The 23,937-nt window shown below is 38.2% G+C and overlaps 1 protein-coding gene across 7 annotated transcripts in view; it reads right to left on the bottom strand.

The window, feature by feature from the left end:
* The window catches only part of LOC6581650 (talin-2), a 33,634-nt gene extending 17,162 nt beyond the window's left edge, over positions 1-16,472 (bottom strand). For 4 of the 7 annotated variants that reach the window (XM_032731408.2, XM_044010221.1, XM_044010222.1 and 1 more), the window contains exons 1-2: positions 16,366-16,469; positions 4,420-4,675 (exon numbers count right to left, since the gene is read on the bottom strand). The gene's annotated coding sequence lies outside the window, so the exon portion shown is untranslated. Of the gene's footprint in view, positions 1-883; positions 1,034-4,419; positions 4,676-16,365 lie in introns of those variants that run through there. The other 3 variants (XM_044010225.1, XM_044010224.1, XM_044010220.1) reach the window with 3 other exon arrangements.
* Between the last annotated feature and the right edge of the window lie 7,465 nt (positions 16,473-23,937).

Below are 23,937 nucleotides of genomic sequence, written 5' to 3'. Positions count from 1 at the left end.
GACTTGCGATTTCCCCGCAGATTTTCATAGCTGGCGCATGCAAATGCCACTTGACCAACTTCAGTTCCTCACTCTTCTTCTTCTTCTTTGGCTCACACTAATTGGCAAGCACTTTTCGCTGCGGGGAAGTCCTACTGTGCGACTAATGGATGAAATTTACGGCCAGCCAAGTTTTCTATGGGTCCACTAATTAATTGCCCCAATGCGGAGCCAAGTGCACTTTGGAATGCCTGTTTAGTGGAATTCACACATAAACCTAGGGCTTGTTATGTTGCTTTCTTCATTTGTTGATGATAAAAGTTTTGAAATTCAATAAAAGGCTCTATGATTTTACGTCTTGGCTCGTTTATAGGGGTTTTGGATATAACAAATTTGTGTTTCTTCTTTATGATTCAATTTGGAATTATTAAGTGCTGCCATGAAGCAATATAATGAAACTAAATATTTATTACTAATATTTATGGCGTTTAATGAAAATTTTGTATATTATATATTATTTATATATATATTTTTCCCCCTATAAAATATATATATTTAATTTATTATCTATACAAAATAGATTTTTCTAAAGAAGAGAATAATTGCAAAATAATTCTCAAACATTTTGCTTGGCTACTGAAAATCGAAAAATGACTGCGTGCCGTAGCAGTCAGCCTTAATGCTCTAAGCTTGCATACACAGTGCTTGCTGGCGATTAAGAGTGTTGTAGCATACAGCTTTAGTGCTGGAACGTGGCTTTAAAATGTTTATTAAAATACATTAAAATTTGGACAAATTAATTTTTTTAATAAAATAAAGTAAAATCAAGAGAAAAAATCGAAAAAAAGAAAATAGTTCAATATTTTATGTATAGTTTCCTTAAATTTGAATATTTTCTACTTACTCGTCGTGCACATTTTGAAGCTCATTAAAGGAATTTCGTTTAAAATTACGTAATATTTTATGTTCTTTTTTTTCCTTTTCGGTTTTTTCGAAAGGCACTCAGGACTCGTGTATTGTGTTGTGTTGTGTGTGAGTGTGTGTGTTGTTTGATTTATATTTTTCAAAATATAGCTGTTTTTTTTTTTTTTTTTGGCACGGGTGTGAAGGGATTTTAAAAATCGTTGACTACGACGGGCAGCGCACGACGATCGGAGGGCCCGACTGACACCACTTAATGCGGCGGCAACTGCTGCTCATCGAGCTGAGGCACGTTTGTGGTGTTGAAACGGCGGCACGGATACCCGTTCAGCACGTTTTTGTACAAGAAATTGTACGGAACCGATAAGTTAAGAGCGAAAACTAAAACACAAAATGGAAAACGACTAACACGAGAGCCTCACTCCCTACAACTATATAAATCTGTTTAAAAAGTAGCTTCCAAAAACGCGACTACTACGAATCTCAATATATTCAAATATTCATCTCTATATATAACAAATAACGGCTAAAAACTGTTTGTATACGGTATATATCTATATCTATATATCTATATATATAGGGTTAAAAACGTTCTGTGTATATATAATCTTAACAAATTTGGTGTATTTGGTGTTTGTTTCTTTAGTTAAGGCAAATTATTGGCAGAGTTCGAGCCTAGGGCCTAAATATCTAGAGAGCTACAAAAAATGTTGCATTAAATTTCTAAGGCACACGACGACAAATGCAACCAAAAAACGCGAATAAATTTAATAGTTAATAATTTTTGTTTAATAATTTTTTTTTTTATAACTTTTAAGGCACTTTGATGTTAAGGACTAAAACGAAAAGGCACGCGTAAAGGCAACAATAACAATAACTTAACAACGTTTTCTTTTTTTTTCAGTTTGAAGAACAAAAGGCACAAAACGGTGACGCGTGACAACTGCTTGAAGCAACACTTGAACTTGAACTGAAAGAACAGATGCAGAGTTGGATGCTGGGCTGGCTAGCTGACAGGCTGGCTAGCTGCCTGGCTGGCTAACTGGCTGTTGTTGTCTGACTCGATGATGATGTCAGCGCCTGGCGTTGTGTCCTGCCCGGATCGGAGGCTAGGCCTAGAATGATGTGCTACGCCGGCGACACATCGTGCGCTTCTGATGCAAACATCATTCATGCCACAAGTCGTAAGCAATATGAAAATCAACGGGCGTACAAAAACGAACGAAACACCAACTGGGATGCTGAGCTCTGCTGCGCATGCTCCAAGCCAAAAAACGTTCAAGCTGAAAGCGAATTATGGGCAACGACTGCACGTGCAAGAGGGATGGGTGCAGAGATCAACAGCTTTGGGGGTTGGAGTTGCTAGCTGCCACTTTGTCGATTTTTTTTTTCCTTTGCATACAAATATATATATGTATATTTTTTGGGCAACTGCGACAACAACCACCAACTGTGCACCCAATGGGTGGGCCAGGACCACCAATGGCTGCGCTGCTCTGCTTATATACAACAACAAGCAGCAGCAGCAGGAGCAGGAGCAGGAGCAGCAGCATCCTCCTGCCAAGTTGTATAAATGGCAGGACTAACTATTTTTTTTTCTATTATATACAAATATATACATTTATATATTATGCAAAATGGTATGCTTGCTGCGGGATATCTTGACTTGAAGTTTTAATTAGCTTTGATTAATTACAGTCAGCTAGATTAAGTATACGTCACTTGAGCAGCGTCTGCACTGAGCAAATGCAGCTAAAGTAGAGAAAGAAAAAATAAATGTTGACAACTTAACTGAAGACCCTTTTAATCATATGTATATACATATATGCATGTATGTATGTATATATGTATATCTCTATATGGTATTCACAGCCCCAGCTAACAAAGCCAAGTCAAGTCAACTCAGCAAACGCTGCCGCCATGAAAAAACTCAACTGGCGCGACTTTCTGGCGCCACAGCCTCCATTTTGTCTGGCCATATAAAAGTGTATGTGTGTGTTAGTGTGTGTGTGTGTTGGCGCGTGTGCGTAGGAGTCCTGTGCCAGCAAGGAATCTGCACAGCTAACACTTTGCTGTGCTTGACGACAACGGCGATTCGATTCAGCATAAAGTAAAAACTTGCCAGAGAGACAGAGCATGGGGTATGCCAGACTAACAAGCAGCAGAAGGCAAGAAAGAATGCAGGAAACGCTCGCATGGCGTATACTGATTCATGGTAAAAGTCTACTTAGACTAAAGCTATACACGGTATGTTAATGAGCAATCTGGCATCTCTGTCAAAAGATAAAGGGCTGCCAGATGGGTCAATCGAATATGGACAACCCTGTATACATCTATGTCTTTCAATCTCTCATTTAGCTTGCAAATCTTATTAGACTTCAGACTTCGTATCACACTCTATACAGGGCACTGGCTCGTCTATCATTTAAGTTGCCTATCAGCACCCTCTGATTGCTTTGCTTCCACTCCCGTTTATTTGCGTGGGCGGCCAAAGGATAACAGAATGTCATGTAGACTGCGCCAATGTGGAGCCTTTTATGTAATTTCCACAATTTTTATTTTGTGTTTGCGAGCAAATGAAAAGAAATAAAATGGAAGAAAGAAAGAATTTCGCTCGCATAAATAGTCTGAGGCAGCAGAGCCAGAGGCAGAGGCATAAAAATTTTCAAGAAGAAGAAGAAGAAAACAACAATATCAAATCCATAAAAACCATGGAGAGGCACTGCGAGGCCTATTCAAAGTTCGTGCAGTCAAATTTGCTGAATCACAATTCCCCCCACAAAAAACAGCAGAGAAAAGTTATCTCTATGAAAATTATATTGTTTTAATATCTAACGAAACTGTAGGGTATTCAAAGCTGGGCAGTCGTTAAACGAAACTACTTCTGAGGTAGTTTGAGCGGGCCACTACTGAAGGAGAGTAGCTCGTAAACCTATTTTTTTACCATCACTTAGTTATGTTTTATGGCAGTTTGGTAGCACTTTGTAATCAGCTAAAATGAAATGTTAGTGAACAGGGGGAGCTTGACTGGAATATACCCTGTATTAGCTTCATTAGATAAGTTGGATTAACAAAGTTACCAGTTATATATATATATATATAGAATATTGATTTTGCTAAAATGCATATAACAAGCTGAAAAGGGCGTGGCCAAGCTATTCCTCAAAGGAGGTCGATCTAGCTCTGTTCGACTGTCTGTCTGTCCATATTGTCTGTCTTTCTGTCCATATTGTGGTGTGGTCGATCTCTAAACTTAAAAGACTAACAAAAACCACAAAATAATTTCATGATCTATATAATTAATTATCGAAAATTATATATATATATGAATATACATTATATATGTGATAAACATGCATTATTATGTGTTATAAATATATATGATTGTGATTCTTGAGCCTTTTAAATAAATAATAAAATAATAAATTAAACAATATAATTAATTCAGTATACATAATTTAAAGATATACATTTATATATAGACATGTATATATGTACTTATTCAAAGGAAAAACTCACCTCAATTTGCATTAGCCGAAATCTGTGCCAGGTTTTAGTTTTGAAGCAGTTTGCAGTTGGTTCGTTTCGGTAGTAGTAAAAATGAAGTGAAGTTAATGTTTTTTTTTTTTTAGAAAGTTTCGTGCTAATTGTTGTCGTTGTTGCGTTTGCTTCGTTGTGGTTGCTGTGGTTGTTGTTTCTTATTGTTTCTGCTACCTCTGTTTCTTCTTCTTCTTCGTCTTCTAGTTGCTGTCGTTAAAATATTTGTTTAAGAAATCTGTAAGTAAAAAAGTGAGTTATAGACGTAAGTGCGATAAGTGCTTGATGTAATATAAATCTTTCAACAGTTTTCGAGAGGGGAAAATGGAAAATGGAATTGCATGCCACAGCAGTGCGGCAGCAGTGGCAGCAGAACTTGCTGCACGCATCTGAAACGCATTTTTCCTGTTTTCATTTTCCATATTAGCGAAGCGCGACCTCACCAGCAGTGGATGCCACATGCTGCACGTAGGCACATATATGGGCAAATGCCACCAAGTTGTTGCAGACAGCAGCCGGGTTTATCAGCTAGCAACAGCAGCAGCAGCAACAGCAACAGCAGCCACAGCATCAGCTAAAGAATGTTGCACCCGACTTTTCCATTAGCGTTGTTTTGTTTATAAAAATCAATCAACACCCAAAAGCCCAAAAGCTGAACAAAGCGTGACTAAAAATGGGCTAAGATCGAGGCCGAGTCCAACTGCCAGCAAGGCAGTTGCTGCAGCCCGGCCAAGAATGCGGCAAGTGGCAAGAGTCAAGAAACCATTAACAAGCCAGCGCCGACTTGGAGCAATGAAATAGAAAATGAGCCGAGCTGACCCACCTCTGTGGCAGGTGCAATCAGCTAGGCGGCTCGTTGACACCCGCTGCGGCTGTAAAACAAAAGTTGCCGCATTTCGTTTGTCAACTATTTGTGGCGTGGGCCACCGATTGTGGCATCGGTGTGGGCGCTGCAGCACTTGACAACTTGTTTGGCTCTATCTGTCTGGCTGATTGTAGGCCGATTGTGTTCGGCCAGCGGTTCAAGACGGAGCTGTTGCTTTGCCGCTTGATAACGAGGCACGTAGTTAAAGCGAACACAATCTGAGACCTTGGCACGATTCTCACAATCATCACTAAGCGATACTCAATAGCTGCTTGGGCGCTGTGGCACGTACGATCCGTGGGCGTGGCCGCTGATTGGATATGCTCAAGTTAACTACTCGTCTCTAAATAGTTAAAGAGCTCAGTTCACAAGAAGAAAGTCGAGAGGCGAAGAGATCCAATGGATGCTGATGCATTAACTAGTTCGGAATTATAATCTGAATAACTTAGAAGGTAAAGTTAAAAGATGTTTAAATAGTAAGACTAGAAGATAAAAAGACAGCGAAGAAATGAGAAGCAACAGAGAAAATGTAAAGAAACAAAAAAACTTTTAAAATAAAATTATATTAATTTATTAAATTTATTATATGAGGAGAGAAAATGTTAGAAATAAAGAACTTATAGAGCATCCAAGCAAATAAATTTCCTTAGCTCGAATTATTTATAATTTCCAAGCCAATTTCTTTGCGCACATCCAATGAAAATTGATTTTTTCGCAGTCTCTAAATAAAATATTGCCGTTGACGGATATATCTTATAAATCACATAACGCAAGATAAATCATAAATATAAAAAAGTCGTTTTTATAAATAACACAAAATTTAACGTAATAGAAAGCAGAAAACCTAAATTCAAATGCGCAAAAGTTTGGCCAACGAATAAAAGCCAAAAGCCCACAGATTTTAATTAAGCCAAAAAAACATAGCTACAGCAGCTAGACTAGCTAGCATCGTCTGTGTATATATACAAGTGTGGTATAGGGGCAACTAAAAATAGAGAAAAATCAACGATGAAACTTTTTCAAGGTAAACAAAGCATAATTCGGAGAGTGGCATAAATCTCTCACTGAGAGATCCAATGGATTTTCCATGCCCAATATGCTGGTTGGGGTCTGCGCTGCTCTGCTCTAATGCCTCCCTCTGCGAGATGTTGGGCTCATCAATGAAAGAAAACAGCCTACTGATCCACCTTCCCCGCCTTCTGCTGCCCAGTTCATGTCACAAATTTCATGGCAGACTGAAAATAGAACGAAATCTATGAGGCGGAGGAGCCTGTACAAGATCAGAGCAACCATAAAATGCCGGCTAAAGTTGACGTCAAAAAAAAACAACAAGGTGTGACAAACATTTCAGTTGATCTTTGTGTGTAAGACCAGGGGCCACATGATGATCACTGGTGATCATCTTTGAGCTGTGATGATGATTGCCTTTGAAAGGTGTTGATCATTAATGATCATTGAACACTGCTACTCATCATGGAGCACAGATGATCATTGGAACACCGTGATGCTGGCCCATCTGGAGCTCCCTTCGAAGAATTATATATTCATTTATGCGTATCACTTGCCTATGATCACAAATGATTACAAATGATCGCTGGTCATCTCTGATGATCGCTAATGATCATCAGTTCTCGCGCTTGTGAGCATAATGTGTATTCATTTTGGCTGACTAATTTGTAATGATCACTGATGATCATTAGTGATAGCTAATGCTCATTAGTTCCCCAGTGATGCTGGCAAATCTTGAACGCCCCCCAAAATTGTATATTCAGACAATTTGCTGGCACTGAGTCTGGGCCTTTGTGTATTTGGGGTCTTTCATTTGATTTTTACGCGAATGACTCATCGTTGAATTTTTAGATATTTCATTTCATGCATTTTAGGTGTACGACCAGATGGTATAGTGAATTGAATCGTATTTGTATTAGCTGAAGCTACAATTGATGTCAGCGGAAATTCTGAGGCATTGACTAACATCTAAAATAATGATAGTTGAATGTGTGTGTAAATCTAGAACTCAATTGAACCCAATTTGTTGACTTTTCAGTTGAATTAATAATAAGAAAAAAAATATTTATATTTGAAATTGTAAAAAAATCTTCGTCATGTAATGCTTAACACAGGAATATGGTGTATAGTTTATAAGTATGGTATATATATGTATATCTATAAGGAAATTCTCTTACGAACTTTACAAATCATATAAATCATGCTACATAATCATATAACTGAATATTACAAGAGCCTCCACAGCTGAAGAGCTTAAGCCCTATGTTCTTCCAAATCTCCGCGTAATTTAGATAAAATCTTTTCAAATGCTTTTTACTACCATACTTTTACACTCTTAACACATCGTTCGACCACATAATCTTGGCGATATAATCAGAAGCTTATTTTCCTTTCATAGATACATATATTTAACCTATTTAAGAAGTCATTCAACTTTAGCTTTATACATATATCGCACAGCTGATCGCTGGCTAGCAATTTATAATATTTAGTAAACATTTCGCGTTGGGCAGTTGCGATAAGATTTCGCTGGAGTTTCTAAATGCAAATTGTAAAAGCAAAGTAGAGCGAGATTAACAAAGCAGCTGGCTAAAGCAAATAAACGCTATAGCTAAAAAGAGGAAGAGAGAGGGTGAGAGAGTGAGAGAGACAGCAAGTGATAGAGTGTGTGAGAGAGCTGGCAGTCTATTGGGTCAACTAGACAACTAGACAAGAGCGAACTTTGACTCGCCAGCTCCGACTGAGACTGGGACTTGGGAAATGGCACTCTGGATGTAACTGCAGATAACCCCAGCTGTAATTTGAGTAAACAAGACTTTGAGACGCAGACGTCGTCACTCGGGCAACTCTTCGGCACACACAATGCCGCACAAATTTTGTATCACTATCAACAACAACAACAACAACAACAACAATGAGCATTCACTCTCTGGCTTATTGATGGCAAAATCCAGATAAAAGATGCATTAAAAGTAACAAAATACACAATAAATAAACACAAACAATAGCAAACAAACAAATCAAATCGAATGACGTTTCGAACCACTGAGAAGGGTAGAAGGTTTGCTTTGCGAAAAGTGGGCGTGGCATGGATTGAGTGGGCGGATTGTGGTTGATGTGGCTGTTGGTTGAGTGGCTGAGTGGCCCTGTAATTTTCAATTAGACTGCATCAAGGTGGAAAAGGGGAAAGAAGCCACACGCACACTCTCTCTCACACCCACCCACCCATACACACGCACACACATCCATTCATAATGACAACAAATTATGTCAACAGATAAACATCACTGAAGCTAATTAAAAGGCCTTGTGACTCTTTGCTTACAGCTTAGCTCTAATTAAGTTTCACTTATGCTGTTCAAAGATTATCAATTGAGTCACGTTGGGAATATCCTTTCAGTTCGAGCTGCTCAGTCTACGCATCCTCCGGGCAGCACTTGAGGCCAATGCCAAGAAAACATTTTATGATTGGCTGCCAACAAAAAAAAAAAAAAAAAAAAAAACAAACAAAAAGCGTTGAGGGAACTTCTCATTCCCAGCTACTTTAAGCCATAGCAAATGCTACAACTGCTGCTGCTTCTTCTTCTTCGTTTGCTAGTGCTGCTGCTGCTGCTGCTGCTTTGCCTGCTCCTTTTGCAGGGGTCGCAAAAAATTAGGCTCCCGCCAGTCGGGCTCCAATGTGATTTTCGCACAAGTGAGTGCCAAGAGAGACAAACATAAATACATATATGTATATATGTACATGCACACATATCTGCGCACACATACAAACAAGCATGCACTGAGAGAAACAATTGACGAATATCTTTTGATTATTTTTTATTTATATTATTTTATATATAGAGTTATTATACTATATAACTATAAAGTCTACGGAAAATTTGAGTGCTACATATAAATATTTATTCAGTTAAGAGATAACAAAATTAATTTATTTTAATCAACATGTTATCTATTTTGTGATAAGTTGTAGACAGATAAAAAGATATATAAAAATATTTTTCTTTTAATTTTTTTTTTTTTTTTTTTTTTTTTGTTTAATTATATTTTTATTTATTGTTTACATAATGGAAATTCTTTTTCAAGCCGTTTTTTTTCAGACTCAAAAAGATTTTAATCTCTGCTTAACAAATTTTCTCACATGATTCGACTATGGAAGAGCTAGTTAATTTCTCTCAGTGCAAATACATATATTACTATAGACTGATACTTATATATGCTATATATATAGCACTTGGGCGGCTCCCGTTGCTACGTTGACTTTGGCATGCGATTTGCGTACTTGAATGCCACATTGCATCCATAAACTAACTGAGAATAAGACGTAAAATGAGATATACGAGGGAGGACGAGGAGGGGTACGAAACTGTCGAACGGACTGGCACAAAGGCTTTCATTGATTAAAGCCTGCGCCCTGGCCCCTGCCACGCCCATCAAGGCCAGGCGAGAAAACTCGCGATAACTGCCAATGGACACGCCACACGCCCAAACAGACGGAAAAGGGGTTTTTATTTTATTTTATTTGTATTTTTTTTCCGTATTTTGTTGATTTTTTTTTTTTTTGCAGCATATCAAATCACTTAGGGGAATGAAGATTTAATTGGGTGGTGCGACGGTGCAGTGGTGCAAGCAGCGAGGATTTGAGCATTGACAGTTTATGAGTGGAGCACGCAAATTTATTTTTTTTCCCCATTTATTTATTTTTTTATATTTTTTGTAGCCACTTAAACTTTGGGGTTGGGCAAACAGACGGAGTTAGGCCAAACAAACTACTGAGGGGAAGATCTTTTAAGCAAATGAATGTTTAGCTTGGAATTTAAAAACGTAATGAGGGACAGGATATCAAAGTGAGACCTATATCTGTATATATGCAATCAGAAGAAATACAACTTAGACAGTAGAAGAAATATGAGACATACGAAAATACAGTTGGATTCAAATGAATATATATATATATATATATATGTTGATCAATAATTATGTATATCAAGAAATTAAATCTGATTTTAGGCAAGATCTTACAAAGTAACTCTGCATTTCTGCCATTGAGTATTTTCGATTCCAAAGATATTTGATCTTCATTCACTTTGTTGTCTGCACTTTCATTTCATTAAAATTCGCAGACAGTTTAATCAACACTAATATATACTCAAAAAAAAAAGCAATTACAATCAACTGTATAATAAAAAACATTTGACAGATGTTTTAAATGCTCAATTAATATCAAGAAATAGAAAATAAAAGTATTTGTCGCTATATCTAGTTACATATCAAGTATTGAATGACTGACAGATTGTATATATACATATATATAGTATTTACACAATATAAGCTCTGGCTGTGAACGCGTGACGTAATTAAGCAAAAGGTTTTATGATAGTGGCCCTACCCTGGAGCGTCTCAGATTAAATGCGGTAAGTACAAGGAATGTAAACAGTTATGAGAATTTATAAAGGTATTTATATATACGAGTAAACATATACACATACATATATACAGTGAGTAGATAAAGCGAATGCGAGTAGCGAATTCCAGTTTGCATATTTAAATCTTTTCATAATTTCAACAAGGCGACAGACTTGAGTCTCAAGACCGCGAGTCTTGTCTATATATAGACAAGATATAAATACAATATACATATTTAAATGCATATGCAAAACGAAAAACGCACTCACACACACAGACACACACCGAGTTGCAATCAATGCATATTAAAATGGTTATTATAAATCCTTATCAGGCCGCTCAGAGTCAACAATGAGACTTCCTTCGATGACTAAGCGCCTGGCTGACGCAAAGCTGAAAAAAGTGGGCTGTCAGCCAACGGGGCGTGACCAACAGCAGCAAAAAGGGAAATACTCGAAATTCCAATGAGTTAGCCCCCCACACTCGAATCCGATTGCGCTTTGGTTTCATTTTCGCTCGCTCGCCATCTCTCTCTCTCTCTCGCTCTCGTTCTCTCTCTGTGTCTCTGACTGTCTTGGAGCAGCTTCACCTCCAGCTTCACCATTTGCCACTTGCCACTTGAGTTCCGCGTAATTAAGAAACATTCCAAAACAATAAACCATATATATACAAAAATGTCTATATATAAGTATGTATATGCCGGAATATGGCCAAAGCCTATCGAACTCAATAGAAATACTGAATTTCTAGTTCTAGTTCTTCTAGTGCTCAAAACGTAAACTTGTATTTTTGGTTTATTTTGCGCTTTTTCAATATACCCTGTGACCGAAAAGAGGGGACTGTTACTACTGTGCCGAATTATGAAACAAACTACAGAAAGTTGACTTTAATTTTCATATTTAGAAATATATACTGAGCATATGAGCAAATCGTTTCAGAAAATATATGATTGAATATCCGGGCTATTTATAATTTACAGGGTATGTATTGGGCCACACATGCTTCATTTGCTCATATCTAAGCAGATTCAACAAATTCTTCCAAATTATGTTGGGTCTCTAGCTACTTTTATTAATTTTTTTTCCAATTTAAAGGGTATCTGTTAGTCCTACACTCTTGTTTTAGACACCTTATTTTTGTTTTGTTTTTTCTTGCTTGTGCTTTTCTGTAGATTTGTGTTTGGGTTGTTGTTTCTGAAACATGTGTGCGGCAGCAGTTTGAAAGGCGGCATAAACGAAACAGAAGTATCTGTATCTGTATCTGTATCTGTATCGACATACATATATTGCCACACACTCACACACACACACACAGAGTGTGTGTACTTAGATATGTGTGAATGCATGTATTTTGTTGTTTCTGTGTGCAGTGCACAAATAAAATGCTGAGGCGTTAAAAAAATAGAGCACACACAGTTGTTATTTTTATAAATTTTTTAATTGTTATTGCTGTCTATATTGTTGTTGTTGCAGTTGTTGTTGTTGCAGTTGTTGTAGCTGTTGCCCATTTGGAGCAGTGAATTTTGATACGATACAAAATTTTCAATTTTCTTGCTTAATTTGTTTCAATTGAGCTTGAAACATGAGGCAAACATTTGCTTTTCGACGTTTTTACTTTGCTTTCTTTCGTCTGAGAAGCTTTTGGTGAGGCTAACAACGATTTTAAATGGAACAACATAATTTCAGTATATGTATTTGATTTACAGGTAACAAAGAACTACAAAATTTATATAAAACTGTAAGAAAATGTTGATGGATTTTGAAAAATACTTTGTACAGACTTTAAAGTTTTCTATATAATATTGATAGAAATTTCAAAGCCTGGTTAGTTTTAGATTACTACTATATATTAATATATAACTTTGGTTTTATCTTCCTGGAGCTTTAGAGAAAAAAGTCACGTAATTGCAAACGATTAAAACGATTTCACAAAAAAAATCAATTAACACTAGACTATAAAGAAGAGACATACAAGAGGCAGACAATAACAGATCGTAAAATAAAGTACGTCTTGAGCTATATAAGAAGCTATATATAGCATATAGGCTTTATAGAGAAAACGCGTAAACGCAATTCGAAAGTTGTGCGACAACAAATCAATTTTTTTTTTTTTGGTAGCTGCGATGCCATTTGGACATGGAACACAGAGACAGGAAAACAAGTGTAGTAAATATTTAGTAAATGCAAAACGAATGCGGACTCAATTAATATAGCATGCGAAAACTATTTAAGCCAGAAATTAAAAAACCAACGAAAATCGAGCTGAGACGCCCACAAATGCCAACAAAACTGGCCCAGATACAAATTCGAATCGAGTTAAGTTTTTCATTTGCATTTTTTTACTCAATGAAATTTTGTAGTGTGTATGCAAGCTTGTGTGTATGTGTGTGTGTGTGAGTGTGTACACGCAGCGGATGCATAAGTCGGACAAATCCAATTGGAAGCCCACACAGCGACAACAACAGCTACAACTACAACAACAACAACAAAATGGAGAACGCGACAATTTGAGAGCGTTGACATGGAGTGAAAATGAGCTTTGATTTCTTTATATGTGATTTGTTTATGTGGCCAGGCCAGACCATAACTGCGGCTTATAAATAAGGTCAAAAGCAATGTGTGTAGCGCGAAAGACAAACGGAACGAGCATTGATATATTCGTAAAGAGATAATGGAGAGTATACAAGATACGCCCACAAAAGCCGCAGCAGCGAAATTTGCCAAACGATCCAAAAAAGAGGGCAGCAACTGAGCCGCTGACTGCGACGCCGACTGAGAAGCCAGCGCCGACTGCGACTGCGACTGGCTAATGACAGATGACAAAAAAAAAAAAAACTGAAAAAGCTGAGCGCACAGAGATTGAAATGCAAATAAAAAGCGAACAAACGAAATAAAAACAAAAACGACAAATGGCGCGCACGTATCGCAAAGATACACAGATACATACATACATAGTATACGAACAAAATAAATAAATAAAGTAGCACAGCCAGTGGAGGAGGACGCGCAGTAGCAGCTGCCTAGGCAAACTAGCTGGCTGCGCAGCATACAAACACGCACACACACATACACTGGGAAACACTTATACAAATCATATGTATATATGAAACGAAATATAGAATTGAACAAGAAAAAAAAAACACACTAATAAAATAAAGTCAGGGGCAGCGGCTACGTCAGCGGCAGCGCGATGAGGTAATACGCCTGCCTGTGCTTGTTTTTAACTTTATGAACAGCATCAGATAAACCGAAAGAAAGAAAGAAAAAATGAAAGCATAAAACACTTATACGCTGCTCCTGGCTAATTTATAAGAGTCAAGGATTCTTATTGGCTGCAGTCTGATTTGATTTTCTTTGATTTTCACGCGCTGCGCAGGCGCCGAGCACAATGTAGGCGCGTGGGCGCGTTTCAAGATTACACAATTAATTTGCTTATTTGTGCTTAGGTGTTCTTGTTGTTGTTGCCTTTCAGTATGTTATCCATGGAAATAGCACCATATGTCACGCACTAATACGCACAAGACACATTCGCACATGCACACACAACACTAACACACATGTACAGCAGCCGAAAATTCGGCGATAACTACTGCATAAGTATGTATGTATATATAGCTGTATATATTTATATACCTTCTGCTGAATTTCTGGCGCTTTAAATTTGTATTTATTGCCTTTTGATATTTGAACTTGAATATCGCATATATGCACACACACACACAGAACACACAAAAATATATGTATGATAATATTTTTCTTATTTCTTTTATATACTTCGCAGAGAATTTATCGATATCGGCGACGGCACGAATCGGCACCGACGACAGCTAAAACAGAACTGAAGCGCGCCTACAGCTGCGCGCCGAACGCAAGCGGCTCAAGAGAGCGAGAGTGAAAACAAATGAAGAAATGAGCACCAAACGCGGCACCTGCTGCGCTCTCTACGCTCTTTGGCGCTCGATCGTCAAGACAGACGGGAATGTAAACAAAACAAAAACTGGCAGAGACGGAGAGCAAACCAGTGAGTGAGTGGGAGAGTAAGCTGTTAAAAGAAGAGCTGGGGGACCCTTGCCAGTGGGTGCATAACAAACGCAAAAACAATGACAACAACAACTTTAATGTGGATGACTAATTTCTGTTAGTGATGGCAAATTTCTGTTGCTGTTGTTATTGTTGCTTTTTCTCTTTTGTTTTACAAATTTATTGCAAGACGAAAAGAGGAAGCGGTAAAGTGGAAGTGGAAGTGAATGAATAGTCAAGGCGCTCAAAAGTATTAGTCACTTTCCAATTAGCTGGAACACTTAATAGACGACAATAGCCATTGTGCGTAAACAACAACAAAATTTGTCACACGTTGCAAAGGGCCGTAAATTGAATTAAATTGCAAGCTGCAATTTGTATAAATAGCTCTATATATATACAGACAAAAAAGTGTGTAAACAAATGAGGCGAGCTTCGGTGGATGATGATGAGTCGTGAGTCGTTCGTCCCCTTGTTTTTCAATTATGCTCAATTATTGACACAGTCATTAGGCAATTGACGAAGCGACGCGCCGCTTCTTACTCTCTGTCTCCCTCTCCCTCTGACAAACAACAGAGACTTGAAAGAGATTTCACATCTTTAAGTCAGCGGGAGATCCACACGCGCCCCCGATTCTGACTTTATAGCTCACTCCGGAGTCCGGACTCTTAAGGGTTGCAATTGCATTTAATTAAGCCAATTCGCCAATTGTCTGATTGACTGGCTGCCAGCTGAGACTCTAAACACTACTCGGAATCTTGCTGCATTCTTTCAATTTCTTTTTTCTCTTGCTGAAAGACAGTTTAAGTATGTGTACTATAGTAGAAGACCGTCGTTGACTTATCTTATCACTAACTGAGCGCCGTAATCGTACGTTTGTATGTTTTGGTGTGTATTGACTTCTCAATCACAACACATACGGACGATAAGGCTGTCATCAAGCACTAATAATAACGAAATTGACTACAAGGAAAGCAGTACAGAAAGCCGTACTACAAATGAAATTACTTACTTATAAGCAATGCTGCCTCAATTAGAGTATTTTATTACAAATCAAATAAAAGAGTTTATTTAAATATTTTCAACATTTTTCAACACTTTTCACTCCTTGTGGTCAAGCGCTGGTTGGAGCGTGGTTCGCGCTCTCATGGTAATTGAATTAAATGTAGGATATATTTTTGCTGTTGTTGTTGGTCTCAACTGTGCGTGGGGACGAATGAAGTGTGCTGCAAACAAGGCTCGCGCCGTTTGGTGGCAAATAAAGTTGCACTTAATTAGCATAAACGAACACACAAATACACACACACATTCACACGAACAGCATGCGGGTGATGACAGTAGCGACAGCCGCTATAAACTCCAGCTGGTCGCTTAAACGCATTAAATTTGCTAGCGGCGCCAGAGAAACGGGTCAAAATTCGCGTGACCATCATAACAAATATGAAAAGGGCAACCAACTGGGGCGCTGCCGCTGACCACCCCAAAGGAGGGAGCCACACTAACATCAACAACAACAACACAAGTTTGCAGCTGAATTTGCATTGGCTTTGTTTGCCCGCACACAACACAAAAACTTTATATCCTCTAATTGCACCTGAATTTTGACTTGTTTAATTATTAGAAACTTACAGAATTATGTGGAAATTCAGGTGCGAAGATAGTTAAAAATGTATAAATAAAACAACACAATAAAACGGGACGATAGAGTGGGTCGCGCTTTTCGATACTTGCGGTGCAACACTGTGCCCAACTATCGATATAGGTCTCAAGTCGTGGGCGATAAGCGCCAGTGCAATGTGACGATAGTTGTGCATGAATGCGCGCGCAGGTGCCTACTAGGCGCCAATATTTAAATTTTCCCTATAATTCGCCGAATGAAAACTGTTAAACAACTTTAAGATGTTCAAGCTTGGATATAGAATTGGAATATACAACAACAAAATGATTAATAATAGGACAGATGCTTGCGCACACCCCCACATGGATGTTTGATAAATTTGTCTGCCTTTCCTGCGATCAGCGCTTCCGGCGTGAGTTTGTGCTTTATTTTATTTCAGTTTCTTCTTTTTTTTTTTTTTTTTTGTTAGCGACTGCCTTGTCAGCCGTTCAATTCAACCCCAAGATAGAAATCTCGACTGTGTTGCCAAAAACACAACAAAACTAAATTCTTGGCTAGCGAAAAGTAACATGTAATAGAAATCATAAAAATAAGGAAAATTCATGACTTTGGCGAAAAACTCAACGGACCGCATATCGTGCGACATTCGCAGCGGGCAGAAATCGGAGTGCGAGGCTGGGCTAAGCCAAAAACTTGACTAAGCGCTTAACGCTGTTGTATGTCCTTCTGCTCATTTGGGGTTGTAAGCCAGTGAAATAAAAATAAATTTAATGTTCCTGTTTTTCGACGACGCCGACGACAGCCACCCATATCATATGCGTAATTTATGCTACAAAAATATCTCGAGCATAAACAGGAAGCAACCTACTCCGATGCACGCTTCATCATCCAATTCCAATTCCATTCCCAAGTCAAAGTCAAGTTGTAGTCGCGCTTCATGTTGGGCGGCAAATTCAATTAATTTCAATCGAACGCCTGTCGTTTCTGTGCATCCGGCATCGATGCCCATTTCGATCCCTTCCGAAGATGCTGCTCACAGATAGAGAGATGCTTCGCACGCGCCCCAGCACTATGGGAAATCTATAAATCTGCCTTTCCTATTATGACTCTAGAGCTGATATATAGCATATACATATGTATCTCCCATTGAGCGCCTGCTGCGTCATTGCCTTTCGTTCCGGTTGAGTTTTCACCGAAAGAAAAAGAGATTTATGTCACTTTGTTGGCACAACAAAAACCGTAAGCCTTTTCCTATACCACGGACGTGGAGTGACCCACTTGGGACTTGGCGACTTGTGTTGACCAACAGCCGCGCTAATTGAGCGATCTTCCGGTTGGCTAATGGGTTAAAAGTGCTCGGACTTCAGCTCATATATCATCGTGCACTATGTCCAAGAGCTGTGATAATTTCGGCATTTTATCAACCAAAATTTAAGGGTTTTTCTCGCCAGATTTATTCTCCTTGTCGAGATTTATTGCACTCTAATTGCATGACCAGTTCTCAATTGCTGGCGAGACTGCAAATGGCACTTGGGAGACACATTAAACATGTTAATTTTCCTTGAGTATTAAGTTTTATGTTGAACATGAGATATTTGGAGAGATGGGATTTTAGGAAAGTTGTGGCAGTGTGTTGGGAAGTGTTGGGAATATCTCCATAAGAGATAAGATATAGAAGAAACTGCATTTCTGGTGGGAAAATTACAAATGCATTCAATTCAAAATCTAAACTTGGAGAATGCAAAGCCAAATGGCTTATTTGCTTGAAAAAGAACACAAATAGAAGTTTTCAATGTCAAGTCGAGATGATCAGCTTTAACTTTTATAGTTTATGATCAGCTTTTTTAGACATGCTTGCCAAGTTAGTTTACTTTCCATATAATAAAATCTCTACATTTCCGAATTCTCTCAACCAACTAGAACTTGTCCAGTTTCCTGTAGTTGCCTTATAGCATCCCAAGTTTTATTGATCTAAAATCCAGCTGCTCTCTGACTTCACAACCTCGAATTCCTTTCGCTCCCTGACACTACTCTAAATACATTTTCTATTTGTCAGGCTCACTCAACGCTGGCAGTCGTAAAAATCTGTTTGAATACGGACTCGGACTCAGGCTGAGACCTCAACAAGCATTAGGCCATGTCGGCGCATGCCATGGCTGGGATAAATAGACTGTTGAGTCATTAAACAATTTACGCAGCTATAAATTTACGCAATTTACTTATTGCGCTTGGGTCTAGGCAAGTGCACACAGGCGAGGCAATAAAAAAACCCAACACATACATATATATATATATATTTATTTATATACATATATATGTCTAGTGAGAGAGACATTAACACATCTGTCTAAAATGCTGCTACAAAGTGTGGCCGCCTGTGCGATTAACTTTTTGCATCCTTCACGCTTGGCTGCACGACGGAAATCCCGCAGCATCATCATCCTGCGGCTGTGGCTGGCAGGACATCGCCCACGCTGTTCGCTTGTTTACTTAACTTTTTATTGCCCTCCAACGACAATTTTAATGAATTTGTCATCAATTAAAATTTTTGCTTCTTCGCTCGCTCGCTCAGACAGTGAGTTTGCATAAGTTGTTCCATCTTTTACGACGCGCACGTTCCTCTGGCTGGCTTCAAGGGTTTATTATTTATATCATCATCATCATCATCATCAACATCCTCCTCAGCATCATGATCATAATGCGCATAACTGAACGGGCTCAAGCGCAGCTATAAAAATAATTTGTGGCCTTAGCTCGACAAACCCCTGCGACACGAAAACCAACATCAAAATTTCACTTTCTAAACGCATTTAAGGGGTAAAGCGATGAGAGGCCAACGGCTGGCAGCAATTTGTAGTCATTGCCTTGTTATGCCCGTCCAGGAAGTAAAGAACGAGTATATTGGTTTGTTGATATGCTCAGCTGTATCTCTTTCTAGCTGCCGATGGGGTCGTAACTACTTAGATATAATGGCCAAAGAGAGAGAGAAAGAGAAAGATAGATCTTGGGCTTATATACTTTTGTAGACTAGCGTTATCTATAGATATATTATTGACTTTGCATTATTTTAAAGAATTAATGTTGTTGACCTATGTTACAGTTAGACCTACAATTATATAGTTCAAGTGAAAAATATACGGAAAATATTAATAGCCATTAACATAAATAGCGTTATTTTTAAAGCATGAACGCGCATTCGACAATCGGTTATGCCCGACTGCAACGCTCTAATTTCTATATTTAATGGGTTTTCATAAATGTTTATTGTCTTCAATATAATGTTTTATATGCAAATCTGCATGCGTTTCAAGTGTTCAACAAATTTGTCGCACAGTCAGTTTATTGCGTTAGTTTTTTGGGTGAGTTTGGGCTTTAATTTTAGGGGGTTTGAATCTAGAATTTTAATAATAAACTGCATTTTTGAAACCCTGAAAAGATAGTATAGTGAATTCTAATATTTACAAAGGGAAGTATTGAGGAAAATTGTATAGTTAAGAGTTGTATTAGGTATTAAAACTACGTTTCAGAATTTCTCAGGGAAAAGCTTAAATTTGACCCCCGCATGGGACTAATAATAGTCAAATGGGAATGCTAAACAAGGCAATAGGCAACAGTTCATATATATCTTCGGGAACCCAGGCTTTGGGAAAATCAGCTTCAGACGGATATATACAAAATAAACAAATTCGATATAAGTTCTAGACAAAAGAATAGTAACTTAAGTCAGGCTTCAAGGATAATACTACTTCTCTTTTCCTATGGATATTCTTGTCTGCTCTATCACACATAATACATCGAAATAAACTGATTGCAATGTCAGCTCATGCCATCCATATAATGAAATGAAAATGAGAGTGGATATTTTTATTTTTGTTATCACAGAGTCATTTATCAGCTCGGTCAGCTCTTAAGCAAGAGACAAAACAGCAATTAAGCAAGCATTTAACATGTAACTGCTCGCAACGCCCCAGCGATGAGATGAGCTGAGATGAGAACAGCTTAGAGAAGGAGGATGAGCAGCGGGGGGAGGAGAAGAAGGAGTAGCTGGCAGTAGATGTGATGAGTCGCGACAACGTCACCCGTGTGTGTGTGTGTGCGTGTGGATAGTACACCCTCATTACCTTAGGGGTTGGGCGTGGGGGGTCTGCAAAACAGTTTCCAATTCGCTGACTTGTCGCACCCAGTGAAAAGGTCCCTCGGACGATAAACGTCGCTGATAGCGCAACATTTATCAACGAATAACAACTTGTAACAGCAACAACAACAACAACAATAACAAGCTGAGGCCCAAGCTCAATTGAGTCTCAAATTGATGTCAGCATTATCGCTAGCTGTCATCTACAATCGGGAGTTGGGGTTGGATTGGCAGTCGGGGAGTTACTCGCATTTATTCTTAATTTTTGTCAGCATTTAACAGCGGGCGAGCGCTGTTCAGAATTTCACATGGCCGCAATTGCATATTTATGTAGATGCAAAATGCAATTTTAGTTTGCGCTTCGATTTAAGTGCTCATAAATAAAAATGCCACCCCAAAGCGTAGCAATTGTTGAGCCACCCTAAGCCAGAGGGCTGGCTGTCAAAAAGGCAACCGGAAAAGTTTGTAAACAAAACTAATGCCGACATGGGTGTTGATAAAGTTCTCCAAGAGAAGACGCAGAGGCTGAGAGTGAGAGAGAAACAGACAGAGAAAGAGAGAGAGTGAGTGAGAGGGTGGGGGTAGTGGCATCTCTAACCCAGCCAGCATCCGCTTATTGAATTGCACTACACGCTTGATTGCCCGCTAAACGGATGTGCAGAAACAGGAGCAGGAGCAGGAGCCGGAAGAGTAGTTGTCCTGGCATTCGATTCGAGTGTGACATGTGAATTCGTCATACCAAGAAGCGCAAAATATTATCCAGCTACGAAAAATTTTGTTCTGGTTTTTCGCAAACATCGCAAAAGGCTGCTACATGGGGTGGAGCTGAACCTCGCCCTTCACATATCTAATGGACTAGCCCTTTGTCATTGGCTATTCCGGCATTCGAATCTAATGGCATGAGAAACATTAAACATGTGATGCATTTTCCAAGCTCTAGGCTTTCCACACAAATGTTTTGTGAAGGAGAGTGGGGTATATAGATTGATTAAGTTTTAAATGAGCTACAACTTAGGAGGAGTTCCAGACAGAGGTTTTCATGCAGCTGAATGAAATATTAGAGTAGTTAGAAGACGAGGAGAAACTTCTTAGAATTTATATGCTATTGCTATAGCTAAGAACTAGATACCAAACTGCTGTAGATCAAGGATAACACTTAGATAAATATATACATTTTTAGGTTATGGTTAGGTATGGATACTGACATTCTCTTACAGAAGCCTCTGTATATTCTTATGAAACTTGGATAGCCAATACCCTTGCAGCACTTCAAGAGATATAAACCTTCCATCCACAACTTCTATAAACTAATTATTAATTTACACAATCCAAGCTTAACACTCAAAGGTTTTTAGCTAATTACAAAAAATCTGAATACTTAATCCAGAATTTATGCTATATACCCCTAACCGTCCAACACATCGGTTTCGTTTGACAGTTATGGAAATTTATGATTCATTGCCAAAGATTTGAGCTGGAACTGGGGAAAAAAAACTTTTCGCGACCCGAAACCCATTGGCAATGCAATATCCATTTGTTTGCGCAACATTTGTCACGCAAAGGCTGGATGGATGAGGACGAGGATGAGCATGAGAAGTATAAGCATCTATGGAGGAGTATCACTCAACATCCAACCACCCCGTAACATTGTAATAACATAACTTTGACTTTGATTTTATATCCTGGCAAATGTTGCAAAAACTGTCCTCGCTTTCTGGCTGGCTGCGAATTTATGAATTTCATTTACTAATGGATTGTGGTAAGCGCCCGAAAATACCACAGATGTCCAAATATGCTCGTTCCATGGATTATTAAAGTTATGTAGAGGGATTGTAGAGTAGTGAAAAGTTAAAGCAGTGAAATTACAAGTAGAGTTTCTTATCAAATTTGTTCAATAATAAATTGAGTCTGATAGCTACGTTTTTAAGTATATTTAAGTAAATAATCATTTCAATCAAGCAAGGAATTCCTATAGACAATGGGCTTAGTTTTAACAATTAGGATTTTATTATTAAGGTTTTAAAAGTAAATGAGGTTTGAATTTATTGTAGAAAAGAAAAGACACAATTATTTCCGAAATGAACCATAATCTATGTAGAACTTAAAAATACCGAGAAATTCTTTCCCATCTTTCTTATCTTTAATAGTCAAAAGATAATAAAGTTCAAGTTTGAAGAAACGAATATTTACAAAAAATGGGAAAATAATTTATTTTACAATGAAAGTTGTAAAATTGGGGATTCAATGAAATTTTTATGCTCCAACCTATTCAAAAAATATAAAAAATTAATCTGGCCCTAAATTACAAACAAAAACCAATTCCACATGAAAGTTTATCAACTTTTTACTGCATAAATTAATACTTAAACAATTTTATAGAATCATGAATATTATTATTCGTTTTTCGGGAAAACAACATTCAGTCTAGAGCGCGTGGCCATTTTGTACGCCCGTTTGGCCAACTGCGATTGGCTGTTATGAAAACATAATAGCCATGTGTATGGTTCCCCGCCTCCTGTTCATACGCTCTACTGGTCCTGCGCAATGTCTTGCTATTTCTGCTGCTGCTGCGTGTACATAATATGCGCAGGACTTATATAAGCGCCTGACTCTATATACCCGGCAACCGCAGATGCCATCCAACCAGACTCGCACCCCAACCGTGGGGACAGCAAAAAACACAAAAAAAATACTACATATTTATAACATGGAAGCTGCCGACTGCCGGCTGCTGTTGGCTTCTGTCCATTTATCTTTGGATCTGGGGTTTTTTCACTCGGTTGGGTAGAACCTCAAGCCTCGAGATGCGACCAATGGCAGTCAAATTTTATGGGCAAACTTTTTCTGCTACTCTTCCCTCGTCTCCCTGCTGGGCAGCAAATGCGACAAAGTGGCGCCATTTTTGCCGCAGTGTAAAAACTTTTTACGATAGAACAACTTTGAATACCCTATTTTAACATAAGAAGATTTATAGAGGAGGGAATGCACGTCTGAATATACCAAGAACTGAATGCCGGGTACCTGTGGTGAGCCTTATACATATATGGAAAAGTATCTCTACTCAAGGAAGTCAGAAATTTTGAGTATATACACAGATATATATACCCAACTTATTTATTTGCTATCGAACTTTTGGGAATTGAAAAAAGTTCATGATTGGATATTGTTAGTTCTACAAATTTAAGAAGTTGTTAAGCCTTTATTTATAAACACGAGCGCACGGATAGTCGGACAGTAGACCTGAAAAAACATCCATCTTATCAGAGTTCAATTTCAAGAAACTTCGAAATTTCGATATTCTATATTTCTTCTCAAAGACCTATATGATCTCGGATAGCATCTGTATAAGAATTTCACCAAGCCAGCTTCTAACTGTTACACAAACAACTAACTGTTAAGCATAAATAATTAATTTAATAAAAATAATTTACCTCCAATATTTAATTAA

The sequence above is a fragment of the Drosophila mojavensis genome, unplaced genomic scaffold, assembly GCF_018153725.1.
Source record: "Drosophila mojavensis isolate 15081-1352.22 unplaced genomic scaffold, ASM1815372v1 contig_74, whole genome shotgun sequence".
NCBI lineage: Eukaryota > Metazoa > Arthropoda > Insecta > Diptera > Drosophilidae > Drosophila > Drosophila mojavensis.
The sequence above is the reverse complement of the archived record's forward strand: the minus strand, read 5'-3'. Positions and strand labels throughout refer to the sequence as shown.